Source organism: Marmota flaviventris, chromosome 8 (genome assembly GCF_047511675.1).
Source record: "Marmota flaviventris isolate mMarFla1 chromosome 8, mMarFla1.hap1, whole genome shotgun sequence".
Classification (NCBI taxonomy): domain Eukaryota; kingdom Metazoa; phylum Chordata; class Mammalia; order Rodentia; family Sciuridae; genus Marmota; species Marmota flaviventris.
The window spans coordinates 125,466,985-125,481,221 of NC_092505.1; the positions used below are offsets into that span (position 1 = coordinate 125,466,985).

At 38.1% G+C, this 14,237-nt stretch overlaps 1 pseudogene; it reads left to right on the plus strand.

Moving 5' to 3' along the window:
• Nucleotides 1-388: 388 nt before the first annotated feature.
• Nucleotides 389-13,273, plus strand: LOC114091415 (phosphatidylinositol N-acetylglucosaminyltransferase subunit P pseudogene; annotated as a pseudogene).
• The last annotated feature ends 964 nt before the right edge of the window (nt 13,274-14,237 follow it).

Consider the following 14,237-nt stretch of genomic DNA (forward strand, 5'->3'; position numbering starts at 1 on the left):
GCAAGATCACACCCACAGCAGGCTCAAGGGTAAAATCTCTTTCTTTGATAAAAGACCGTGGATGGGGTCACCTGCTCACACAGTGGTGCCTAGAACGTTGTCTCCCCAGGATTAATTTTACTGCATTCAGCTGCCCAGGCACTCAGACACCACTGCATCCATGGTCCAAAAAGACCTGGCCACTGCTTTATCTGGTAGTATATCTTGTTGGTTCTGCAGGAATGCAGGATGCTAGAGGTTTAGATTCACAAAGGAAGACCTGGGAGGCCAAGCAAAATGTGACAAGGTCTAAATCTCTGTGAGCAGCCCACAAGAGGGCAATGCATGAAACTGTGAGAATTAAGCTGAAACTGTAGTGAAGACCCCCAAGGATTAAGAGATGCCAGTAATGTGGAACATCTGCAAAGAAAAGCTGTTGGCTGCAGAGACAGCCAGCCTAGGAGGAAGGCCATCTTGGCTGCATCTGGGCCTTACCAACAAGGCCATAAAGGTGGGACAGCCCAAGCCCTTTGGAGTTCACATCTCATCACCATGTACACAGGATGCCAAACAGGGAATTACAGAACCTAATGTTTACTTGGCTGAGTTTTGGTCTTGCGCTGGTTCCATCCCTTCTTTTTAAGCACTTATTCCTTCCTTTTGGAATGGGAATTCTTATTCTTTGCCACTATATATTGGATGCATGTAACTGGCTTTTGATTTTTTTAGGGTCTCACAGCCAAGAGTTTGCTTTGAGTCTTTTTTTTTTAAAAAAAAAGAGAGAGTGAGAGAGGAGAGAGAGAGAGAGAGAGAGAGAGAGAGAGAGAGAGAGAGAATTTTTCAATATTTATTTTAATTTTTTTTTTTTAGTTTTCGGCAGACACAACATCTTTGTTTGTATGTGGGGCTGAGGACCGAACCCGGGCCGCATGCATGCCAGGCGAGCGCGTTACCGCTTGAGCCACATCCCCAGCCCCTGCTTTGAGTCTTGAAGGAGACTTTGGACTTAGAATTTGGAGGCAATGCTGGAACTGGTAACACTATGAGGACTCTTGGAGATGGACTGAATGCATTTTGTACTGTGAGATAAACATGAGATTTTAGGGGTCTGGGGCAAAATATTATGGGTTGGATATGAAGTGTTCCCTCAAAAGCTCATGTGTCAGAAATATGATATCCAATGTAACAATGTTCAGAGATGAAATGATTAGATTATGAGAGCTTTAGCCTCATAGTGGATTAATCCATTTGATGAATTAATAATTTAAATGGACTACTGGGTAGTAACTATAGGCAGGTGGGATGAGGCTGAAGGAAGTAGATCACTGGGAGTGTATCTTTCGGGATTATTTCTTATCCTGGGTCAAGTTGCTCCTTCTGTTTCCTGGCTGTCATGAATTGGGCAGCTCTCCTCTATCACACACTTCCACCATAATGTTCTTGCCTCATCTTTGGCCCAGAGCAATGGAGTGGCCAATCGTAGGTTGAATCTCAAAAACCATGAGCCCAAAATAAACCTTTCCTTCTCTAAGTTGTTCTCATTAAGTATTTTGGTCACAGTAATGAAAAAATAACTAAAAGACATCCTAACTACTCTCTTTGAATCCCAATCTTTCTCTAAAACCCATCTATATTTTTCCACTGTCACATTACTCTGTTTTTAAAAGATTCAAACGAAACAAAAACTTTCCTCAAGGCTTTCCCATTCAAGAACCTAGAGTTCATTATAGACCTACTCTCTACCTTATCAAATTTCAACTCCTCTGCCTCTATCTCAATACTCTGCCTAATATAGCACCTATCAATAATTAGTTCCTTAACACACTTTGCTCTGAGCAATTAGTCCAGCAATTAATCCAGCAATCCCTGACCTCATTCCATATGTGCACATATCATTTCCTAAGCCTTTATTCTCACTGACTCCCTTTTGCTCAAACTTTTTAAACACTGCTCATCTTTTAAGGTCCAATACAAATTCTGTCTTTAGAAACAAGCTTTTCCTGACTTCTCCAGCCATTTGTTTCCTCCTCTTCCTCCTCTTCCTTTTCTTCCTCCTCCTGCTTTTTTTTTTTTAATTTTTTAGGTATAGTTGAACACAATGCCTTTATTTTATTTATTTATTTATTTGTGGTGCTGAGGATCAAACCCAGGGCCTCACACGTGCTAGGTGAGTGCTCTACCACTGAGCTCCAACCCCAGCCCCCTCCTCCTCCTTCTTCATGTTTAAACATCTGCAGTTGTTCATCCCATCTAATTTTCATAATCTAATAATTTTGTTATCTAGTTGATTCAACTCAGTGTAATTTTGTTTCCAGTTACTATAACCAAATATGCTACGTCACATTTCCCTTCCTTGATGGACAAAAATGATCTTCATCCTATCTTAGTCAGATTCCATAACTTTCCATTCACTGTTCATTGTTGAAGTTTTATTTTATATCCATTCAAAGCTTTCCCTTTCCAACTGCAAGTCAGATCTATAGGTCCAGGAACATGAAGAAGGAGGAGCTGTGGTTGCTATTTCATTCCTCCTAGTTCCTCCCTTTGAAGGCCACAGAAAGGAGACAGATTTCTCTCAAAAGCTTCTGTCTCATTCTTCTAGGCTCTATCTCCCTTAGTGTACTGGCACAGGGAGGAAGGAAAAGGAAAGAGACACATGTCTCATAAGTTGGCTGCTGTCATATAATGAATTTTTGATCTGTAAACGTGGCTAGACTGAACTACAGTCCCCAGTTACTTAAGCAGACACAAATCTAGGGCTGAAGTTGCTCAGAAGTAAAGCCCTTGCCTAGCGCTTACAAAAAAACAAAACGACACTAATCTAAATAATACTGTGAAGGGATTTTGCAGATGTGATACAAGTCCCCTATCAGTTAACTTTATGAAAAATAGACTAAAGTGAGAATAGGCCTGACTTAATTAGGTCAGTCCTTTAAAAGGGAGCTAGTCCTTTCTTAAATTCAGAGATTTCAAAATATTTGAGTTCTAACCTGCTCATGATATATCTTTTCTTACTGCTTGTGGACAACAGACTTCAGCCATGCTTATGGGTTTTCAACTTGCTTCCTGCCTTATGGAGAATTGAACCCAGGGCCTCCAGCATGCCCAGCATCAACTAGCTCTTAATCTCCCCTCCCTGCCCACCTGCCTGCCACAGACTTCAGACTTACTTATCCAGGCCCACAAGAGCATATGCCAATTCATTATATTGAATCTCCTGCTGGTTCTGCACCTCAGATTGAGCCCTGACCTAGATACTTATTGGAATTCTCCCTCAGCTCATGTCTTTATTGAGATATCCTCTAGGTTGCAAGTATGCAAATGCAGTTTATCTCATGTAAATTCTCTAGGCTCTCCTCAATGCACACATCCCCCTTATGGGAAAACCGTATCCTGAGGCTTATAGTCCACAGATTTTTGTTGTTTGGCCTCCTTGCCTGCTCAGAAGCTCTCCTGGGAAGAAACTAACAGTACTTTCTTGGCCCCAGGAAACTCACCTCTCCTTGCCACTCTAAACAGAGTTGATAAGGATCACTTATCACAGGACTCCTCTCCTACATTCTCTGTGCTCAGGAAAGCAAAGGACAATTAAAATGTGCTGTCTAGGCAGATTTCCAAGCGGGGAATGGGAAGGCACACCCAACAGTTACAAATAATGATCTGGTGACCTTTCCCTACACGGAAAAAGCATATTCTTCTTAGAACAAAGCCCCATGACTGTTAATATGATCCCTGTGACCAGATGTACCTTCTGAAGATAATCAGTAATCTCGTATCTAGTATCTCCCATATTATATGTTTGGGTTTAAAAAAATAGATAGATAGATAGATAGACAGACAGATATTTTTAGTTGTCAATGGACCTTTGTATTTACTTGTTTGTTTATTTATTTATATGTGGTGCTGAGAATCACACCCAGTATCTCACACATGCTAGGCAAGTGCTCTATCACTGAGCCACAATCCCAGCCCATGTTTGGTTTTTTTTTTTTTTTAATGTTTGACATATTTAGATAGAGAGGAGGGGAGGGTCTATGTCCCCTCTCATTGAAAGTAGACAGGCTTTCATGACTATTTCAGGCAACACAGTATGGTAAAAGTGGCACACTGAGTCTTGGTCCCAGAACTGTGCCTTCCTGGCTGGAATACTCCTGCATGTAACCCTGAGCTGCCAGATAAGCAGTCTGACTGCTGTGAGGAAGCTCAAACTCACCCATGTAGAGAAACCACATGAAGAGGTTTTGAGGCAAAGAAAGAAATGCCCGGTCAGCCCCACTTGCTACAGCCCCCTGCTATTCCAGCCACCTACCTGAATACAAGTATATGAGACGCTCAGAGTCAGAATCACTCACCCACACCCTTTCCAAATCCCTGATCAGCAGAAATCATGACAGATAATAAAGTACCTGCAATAGATAACTGAAACATTCACTTCCCTCACAGAGTTTTGTTTTATGTTTTTCTTTACTGGGATTTGAACCTAGGGCCTCAGGGCCTCACACATGCTAGACTAGTGCTCTACCAATTGAGCTATATTGCCAGCCCTCTCCCCAATATATTAAAGAATGGGAAGGAAGGTGGATATTCTCCAGTGATAGTTAAAATTGGAAGATCTCTTAGGAAGTATCATCTGGCCCAAACTGATTGGCTTTGGAAAGTGGAATATTTTGTCCTTCTGTTGTGGGATTCTAGATGTGATTTCTGAGGCAAGAGGAAAGTCATATTCAACATCCTCTTAGGCATTCCTTAGTTTCTTTGTTAGTCTAGTAGCACATATTAAACTGTCATTTGTATTGCATAATTTTTGTTCATTTCTCTCAGTAAATTAGTCTACAACAGATTCCAGCATTTCTCAATGATGCTAATATTATATTGTATCCCATTGATGCAAAAGTCATCTAAACTAAAGAGATAGATATGAATCTTCATCAGTCTCTCAAATATTCATCTAATTCCAGAATTTCATGACTAAGTTCTTGAAGAGAACCTGGAATCCTGATTGGCTCTTATATTTTGCACATCTTTGAGTCTTTCAACTCAATTAATAAAACCAATTGAGGTACATATGCTCAGCACCATGGTAGGTGCTAGAAATATGAAAATAAATAAAAGAGATAGTCTCTGTCCTCATAGATCTTATAGAATAGGGGAGATGAGATGTAAATTTAAATTTAGTATTTTAGGAAGTAAATAAAGAAAGCCAGGGAAGTACAGGAAGCTGTTGGAGCATAGAAAAGAACTGTTTTCTAGGTAGAAAAGGCACCTGAATTAGAACCTTCAGCACATGTTACAAGCAGTCAGGTAAAAAGAAGGAGCCAGAAAGGTAAACTACTTGAGAGTGAGAAATGTTGGCTTTTAGTTCTGACTCTGCTCCCAACAAGAGTATAAATAATAATTATATCTATTTTAAGAGAGTTTGGGATGATAACTTGTAGGATCTTTTGACTCAACTCTTCATAATTTGTCTGTCTCTCTTTTTTTTTTTTTTTGCAGTGCTAGGGATTGAACCCAGGGCTCACACATGCTAGGCAAGTGCTCTACCAATAAGGTGTATTTCCAGCCCACAGTTTGTCTTTTAAATGAGTATTTTGATACCTCTCCCTCCCATGCAAGACTACTGTGTAGTTGAGTGACCATAACTTTATGAGCACCTGCTTAAAGTACTCGGACCAATGTGCCACCTTTCTCACAGGGTTCCTCTAATAGGGGTTTACACAGGGAGGACCTTCCAAGGCATAGGGGTCCATTTGGGCTATACAGATCAACTCAGCCATGTAGAGATAACATGAAATAGAACCAAAGGAGCAGCATGCCTAGGTACAAATGTATCAACCTGAAATGCTAGAAACTAATGGATTAAAAGGGTAAATTGTTTGGCATCCACTTGAACAATGGGCATAATTCAGTATGGAAAGCCTAAAACCAATAATTTTTCCCACTATCTTGGTTTGAATCCTTAGGACAATCCTCTTGTAATGCCGGAAGTAGATGGGAACGAATAAGTGTGGGGGGTATATATGGAGGGGGGAAAGAGGGAAGTAGGGAGGTAGAGAAAGAGTTGAGGAGGGTTTTCAAGATAGTGGAATAGAGAAGGTCACTTTCCTGACTGCTCCATGGCATGAAACCTAGAAAGCAGATAGGCAGCTTCTCAGCAAGGTGGGTGAACAAAAAAGGGGAGAGGGGGCATTCTTTACTGGAATTTAATATTTAATATTCAAAGCAGGGGACTCAGGAGACTAGATATAATAAAATAAGAAATAAATTCCCAGAGCCACAGCTGCTGCCACAGTTGGAGGCACCAGCCAGAGTGGTCTATCTGTGAGCAAAGCGGAGGGATAAGCCCTGAGGTGTGTCTGGGTATGGAGAGTTTAGCAATCAAAGACACTCCCCACTAAACTGAAAGAAACTGCCCAACTAAACTTTTCCTTGTGCCAGAAAGAAGCCAAATATATCTTGACTGCATGTGGAGGACAGAGGAAGAAACCATTTTGCAGCTGAAGCTGATTTCTGGCAAATCTGAGTTTGGTTCAAAATACAGGCCTGGGAAACCCACACTGCACAACATGGAATGTGCCTAAGGAGAAAATCAAATGTGGATAGAGACTTACACAGGGGATAACAGGTCAAGGAAATGCACCTGGCTCTCCCCCTCCAAACCATCTGCTTACAGGACTGGCTGAGAAAGACTCACCTGGCTGGGATTTCAAAAGAGTAGGGGTGAGAGATATTGATTTTGGAGACTAAATCAGAGACCAGGAAACATGGGTCCACAGATGATGTAGTGACTAAGAATTGGCTCCTCCACCACATGGAAGCCAGGGGAGATCTTTGGGGTACAGTCCTCCACCGTCGACTGGCAATAGCTGGGCCCTAGAGGTGTGCTGATTTAAAATCTCCAGACCAAATGGCACAGTGAAGAACATGGAGCCTACCAAAGCCTAAACCCTGACTCTAGGAATTCTGCCTATGGGATTACCTCTGTCACTCCAGCAACCTAACCCTGAAGTGAACAAGCATCACACTCCAGACGACCCACCTAAAACTGCTGAGAAGGGAAGCTGAGAATATTTTGAACTCCAACAGAAACAACTCCGTAACTTTTCATCAAGATCTTTTTTTTTTTTTCCTTTTCTATGTTCAATTGTGATCTTAATGGTTCATGGACATTCATACATTCATATTTGGTACTGTTTCTCATTTCTAGAATTTTTAATTATTTTTTTCATTTGTTCTAATTAGTTATACATGAGAGTAGAATGCATTTCAGGGGAGGGTACCAGGGATTGAACTCAGTGGCACTATACCACTGAGCCACTTCCCCAGCCCTACTTTGCATTTTATTTAGAGATATGGTCTCACTGAATTGCTTACCTCCTTGCTTTTGCTGAGGCTGGCTTTGAACTCACAATCCATGCCTGACCAAACTGAATTTTTGATGTAAGTTATTTTTCATTGATCAGTTTTTTGAGGACTAGGAAATTCAATTATTATATTTCAGTTTTTTTATTCTTTTATTTTTAATTTTTTAAATGTGTGTGTCTATATATATACACACATATATATGTATATATATGTATATATATATATATATATATATATATATATATATATATATATTCTCTCACTTCTCTGTTTCCCTTCTTTCTCTCTTGTCTTCTGCTAACAGCCCAATCTCTATGATTCTTACATTCACTCTTCCTTTAATTTTTTACTTCTATCTTTACTCCTCTCCCTGATAATCATCACATCCTATAGCACTTCTGTTCTTTCCCTGTCCACCATTTGAAATTGTGAACACTTTTTGAAAATTTATTGTGTTTATGGTAAAATAAAAATAATTTTCCAATAATAACATTGAATGTAAATTACTTAATCTCATCAATCAAAGATATAGACTGGCAGATTGGATTAAAAAGCAGAACCCAACAATACGCTATCTCTAAGAGGCTCACTTCATAGGCAAAGACATCAACAGACTGAAGGTAAAAGGATGGGGAAAACATATCATTCATATGAATCTCCTAAACAAGCAGAGGTTTCTGTATTCATATCAGATAAAGTGGACTTTAAGCCAAAGTTAATCAGAAGGGACAAAGAGGGCATTTCATACTGCTTAAGTGAATTATACATCAGGAAGACATAACAATTGTAAATATTTATACCCCAAACAATGAAGCATCTACATATATTAAAACAAACCCTTCTTAATTTCAAGAATCAAATAGACCACAACATAATAATACTGGGTGACTTTAACACCCCTCTCTCACCACTGGATAGATTCTCCAAACAAAAACTAAATAGAGAAGCTATAGAACTTTAAAAAATACCATTAATAATTTATACTTCACAGACATATATAAAACATTTCATCCATCAATGACTGAATACCCTTTCTTCTCAGTAGTACATGGATCCTTCTATAAAATAGACCATATCTTAGGCCACAAAGCAGCTCTTAGTAAATACAATAAATAGAGATAATACTTTGCATTCTATCAGATCATAATGGAATGAAATTAGAAATCAACAATAAAATAAAAGATACAAGCTACCCCAACACCTGGAGACTAAATAATATGCTATTGAATGACCAATGGATAGCAGAATAAATCAGGAATGAGATTAAAAAAATACTTAGAGGTGAATAAGAATAGCAACACAACATGCCAAAATATCTGGGACACTAAAAGGCAGTGCTGAGGAAAGTTCATTGCATTGAGCTCATTCATTAAAAGAATAGAAGTGAACAGTTAATCCAGGTGCGGAGGCGCATGCCTATAATCCCAGCAGCTCAGGGGGCTGAGACACGAGGATCGGAAGTTCAAAGCCAGCCTCAGCTAAGCTAGGGATATGGCTCATGGTTGAGTGCCCCTGAGTTCAATCTCCGGTATCAAAAAAAAAAAGAAAGTCAACAATTAAATAACCTAACATGACATCTAAATCCTTAGAAAAAGAACAAAGCAACAACAAAAGCAGTAGAAGACAGGAAATAATTAAAATCAGAGCTGAAATTTAAACAAAAAATCCAAAAACTGAAGAAACAAAGAATTGGTTCTTTGAAAAAATAAATAAAATCAATAAACCCTTACCCAAGCTATTAAACAGAAATAGAAAACTCAAATTTCTAAAATTCATGATGAAAAGGGAAATATCACAATGGACACTACTGAACAAACTATTTTGAAAATTTATACTCCCATAAAATGAAGACATCAAAAAAATTTCTAGAGACATATGACCTATCTAAATTGTATCATGAGGGGGCTGGGGATGTGGCTCAAGCGGTAGCGCGCTCACCTGGCATGCGTGCGGCTTGGGTTCGATCCTCAGCATCACATGCAAACAAAGATGTTGTGTCCACCGAGAACTGAAAAATAAATATTAAAAAATTCTCTCTCTCTCTCTCTCTCTCCCACCAATAAAGAAAAGCCCGGGACCAGACATATTCTCAGCCAAGTTCTACCAGACTTTCAAAGAAGAACTAACACCAATCCTCCTCAAATTATTCCATGCAATAAAAAAGGAGGGAACCCTTCCAAACTCTTTCTATGAAGCTAGTATCACCCTGATACCAAAACCAAAGACACATCAAGGAAATAAAACTTCAGACCAAATCCCTGATGAACATAGATGCAAAAATTCTTAATAAAGTCCTGACAAATTGCATACAAAAACATATTAAAAAGATAATGCACCAGGATCAAGTGGAGTTCATCCCAGGGATGCAAATTGGTTTCAACATATGGAAATCAATAATTCATCATAATTCATCACATCAATAGACTTAAAAACAAGAATCACATGATTATCTCAATAGATGCAGAAAAGGCATTTGACAAAATACAGTATCCATTCAAGTTCAATGAAAAACTAGGAATAGTATAAACATACCTCAACATTGTAAAAGCTATATATGCTAAACCCACGGCTAACATCATTCTAAATGCAGAAAAAATGAAAGCATTCCCTCTAAAAACTGTAACAGGACAACGATGTCCTCTTTCACCACTTCTATTCAACATCATCCTGGAAACTCTACAGAGGAATTAGAAGAAAGAAATTAAGTGGATACAAGTAGGAAAAGAAGAACTCAAACTATTACTGTTTGCTGATGTCATGATTCTATATTTAGAAGATCCAAAAACTCCACCAGAAAACTTATAGAACTCATAAATGAATTCAGCAAAGTAGCAGGATATAAAATCAACACCCATAAAGCAAATGCATTCCTATGTATCCAGTGATGAATTCACTGAAAGAGAAATTAGGAAAATTACCCCATTCACAATGGCCTCAAAAAAAAAAAAAACCTTTGGGAATCAATCTAACAAAAGAGGTAAAAGAACTCTAGAATAAAAACTACAGAACACTAAATAAAGAAATTGAAGAAGACCTTAAAAGATGGAAAGATCTCCCATGTTCTTGATAGGCAGAATCAATACTGTCAAAATGGCTATACTACCAAAAGTGCTATACAGATTTAATGCAATTCCTATTAAGGTTCCAATGGCGTTCTTCATGGAAATAGAAAAGGCAGTCAAGAAATTAATTTGGAAAAATAAGAGGCCCAGAATAGCCAAAGCAATCCTCAGTTGGAAAAGTGAAGCAGAAGGCATCACAATACCGGACCTTAAGTTATACTACAGAGCTATATAACAAAAACAGCATGGTATTGGCACCAAAATAGACATGAAGACCAATGGCACAGAATAGGAGACACAAGGATAAACCCACATAAATACAGTTATCTCATACTAGACAAAGGCGCCAAAAACATACATTGGAGAAAAGATAGTCTCTTCATCAAATGGTGCTGGGAAAACTGAAAATCCATATGTAGCAAAATGAAATTAAACCCCTATCTCTCAACCTACACAAAACTCAAAGTGGACTAAGGACCTAGGCATTAGACCAGAAATCCTGTGCCTACTGGAAGAAAAAGTAAACCCAAATCTCTATCATGTCAGCTCAGGATCTAAATTCCTCAACAAGACTCCTAAAGCACAAGAAGTAAAATCAAGAATCAATAAATGGGATGAAATCAAACTAAAAAGCTTCTTCATAGCAAAGGAAACAATCAAGAACACGAAAAGAGAGTCTACATAATAGGAGAAAATCTTTGCCACATACATCTTAGATAGAGCATTAATCTCCAGATTATATAAGGAATTCAAAAAACACCAATAACCCAGTCAATAGATGGGTAAATGAAATGAACAGACACTTCACAGAAGAAGTCTGATTGGTCAAGAAATACATGAAAAAATGTTCAACATCTCTAGCAATTAGAGAAATACAAATTAAAGCTACACTGAGATTTCATCTCACTATAGTCAGAATGGCAATTATCAAGAATACAAGTAACAACAAATGTTGGCAAGGATGTGGGGGGAAAAGGCACACTCATACATTGCTGGTAGGACTGCAAATTGGTGCAACCACTCTGGAAAGCAAAGCAGATTCCTCAGAACACTTGGAATGGAACCACCATTCGACTCAGTTACCCTACTCTTCGGTATATACCAACAAGGACTTAAAATCAGCATACCACATGATTACTACATTGATGCAGTGACATCAATGTTCATAACAATTCAATTCACAGTAGCTAAGCTATGGAACCAATCTAGCTGCCCTTCAACAGATGATTGAATAAACAAAATGTGGTATATATACACAATGGAATATTATTCAGCCATAAAGAAAAATAAAATTATGGCATTTGCTGGTAAATGGATGGAACTGGAGAAGTGAAATAAACCAAGACAAAAAACAAAGACGAGATGTTCTGATATATGGATGCTTACACACGATAGTGGGGTGGGTAGATTAGAAGTTCACTGGATTAGACAAAGGGGAATGAAGGGAAGGGAGGGGAGGTGGAAAGAGAAAAGACAGTAGAATGAATCAGATATAACTTTCCTATGTTCATATATGAATTCACAACTAGTGAAACTCCAAATCATGTACATCCACAATAATGGAAAATTATATTCCATGTATATATGTCAAAATACACTCTACTGTCATATATAACTAAAAAGAACAAATAAAAAAATAAGAAAAAGAAATAGGCAAGGAGAAAGAATTGATATATTTTGAGGAATGGGCTCATAAAATTTTGGAAAGTGGGCTGGGGTGGTGGCTCAGTGGTAGAGTGCTTGCCTTGCATGCATGGGGCCCTGGGTTTGGTCCCAGCACAACATAAAAATAGGGATATTGTGTCCATCAACAAATAAAAATTTTTTTAAAAATTTGGAAAGTGGAAAGTCCAAATTTTCCATATTAGGTATCAGGATAGAGAGCTAGAGAAGAACCAGTGTTGCAGTTCCATTTCAAAAACTGTTGCAGAATTCCCTCTTGCTGGGGAGGTTATTTATTTATTTGTTTGTTTATTTATTTATTTTTGTCCTGTTTTGGTTGGTTGTTTGGTTGGTTTTGTTGTTGTTTCCTACCGGGGATTAAACCCAGGTCTTTGAACATGTTAAAAAAGCACTCTACAACTGAGCTACATCCCAGCCCAGTCTTTTGTTTTACTTAGTTTTTCAACTGATGGATGGTGCCTACCCACCTTATAGCCGACAATCTATAAACCATCAATTTTATTTTTCCTGCTTCTTTTTTTCCCCACATTTTAAATTGGTGGATTACAGTTGTACACATTGATGAGATTTGTCATTATATATTCATACATGTACACAATGTAACAATATAATTTGACTAATATAACTTCTCAGAATTTCCCTCCTCCCTCTAACCTCCCACCCCTTGGTCCCTTTCCTCTACTGATCTCCCTTTGATTTTTAGGAGATCCACCCCCATCACTGGGTTTTTATTCCTGAATGTTGGCTAAACTCATTAGGCTTAACCTACCGGCATCAAAATATTGGGCAGTCGAGTTACCTGTTCACCTCCTTATTATTATAGGAATGGGTTATGTATTCTTATTTGGAATTAACATGATGAGTACTTCTCCACTCAACTCCATTCATGCAATCACAGATAACTATGCTAAAAATCAACAGCAGAAGAAATACCAAGCAGAGGCCTTCCCAGCATTAAGAGAGAGTCCTAGGGACTGGGGTTGTGGCTCAGTGGAAGAGCACTTGCCTCACATGCATTAGCCCCTGGATTCTATCCTCAGTATCACATATAAATAAACAAATAAAATAAAGGTATTGAGTCCATCTACAACTGAAAAAAAAACAATTAAAAAAAAAGAGAGAGTCCCATTAGTAAAGTAAACTAAATGTTCTTTCTTGCAGCCAAAGAACTTCACACCAAAAACTGAATTGCATGTAAAGATGCTAATATCAAGCATGATGTTTTGACAGAATAATTTTGATCACAGTTATCTATTTTCTCTTATTATTGCTCAATATTGAAATGTAAAAAATTGGAAGTTGTTCTTCCCAAGTAAATTTTAATGAATATTGTAAATGTTTTTAAATATTCATCATTAATAGAATAAATAAAATACAGCATTAAAAATAAATACATAAAATTGAAGCATCTGCAATCAATTATGAAGCACACTGGTGATCCACATCCTTCAGCATCTCCAGGCTGAATTTCAGTTGCTAGTTCCCTGCTTCCCAGTGTACACCTCACAGTTTGGCCCAGTCAAGTGAATCCCAACACCAGAAATCCACAGTGGCTCTGCATCAGGACTTCCCAGAGGTTCAACATCTGGGTTTGCTTAGAACAAGCATCTGATTCAGGAGTAGTTTACCACCATCATATTTCTAAATAAGAAAAAGACATTTTGCTTATTCCTACTACAAAAGCAATATATAATTATTATAAAAAATCATAAATATGAGAAAGCAAAGAATATAAAAATCACTCATAATCCCTACCTCTTGGAGAAAACTACTGACTCTTTCAGGGATTTGTTTTTCAAAATTGATATGGAACAAGGTATACTATTTCATAACTTCTTATTTATACACATTTTTCTATGTCATTAAATATTTTATAATATTGTTTGTGTGTGTGTGTATTGTGCCAGGATTAAACCCAGGACCTTGCATATGCTAGGTAAGTCCTTACCACTGAACTATATCCCCAGCTCTATGCTATCCCTTTCAAGGGCTGGCTAATATGGATGTAACAATGAGCTCTGAACCCAACAGACCACTCATTAACTTCATCCTTTTGAAAGCTGAAAGGCAAATGGGATGACCAACTATGGCCACTCCTTTATTCAAGGGTAGACCACAACTATAGGAAAAGCCACATATGTGAAAGTGAAT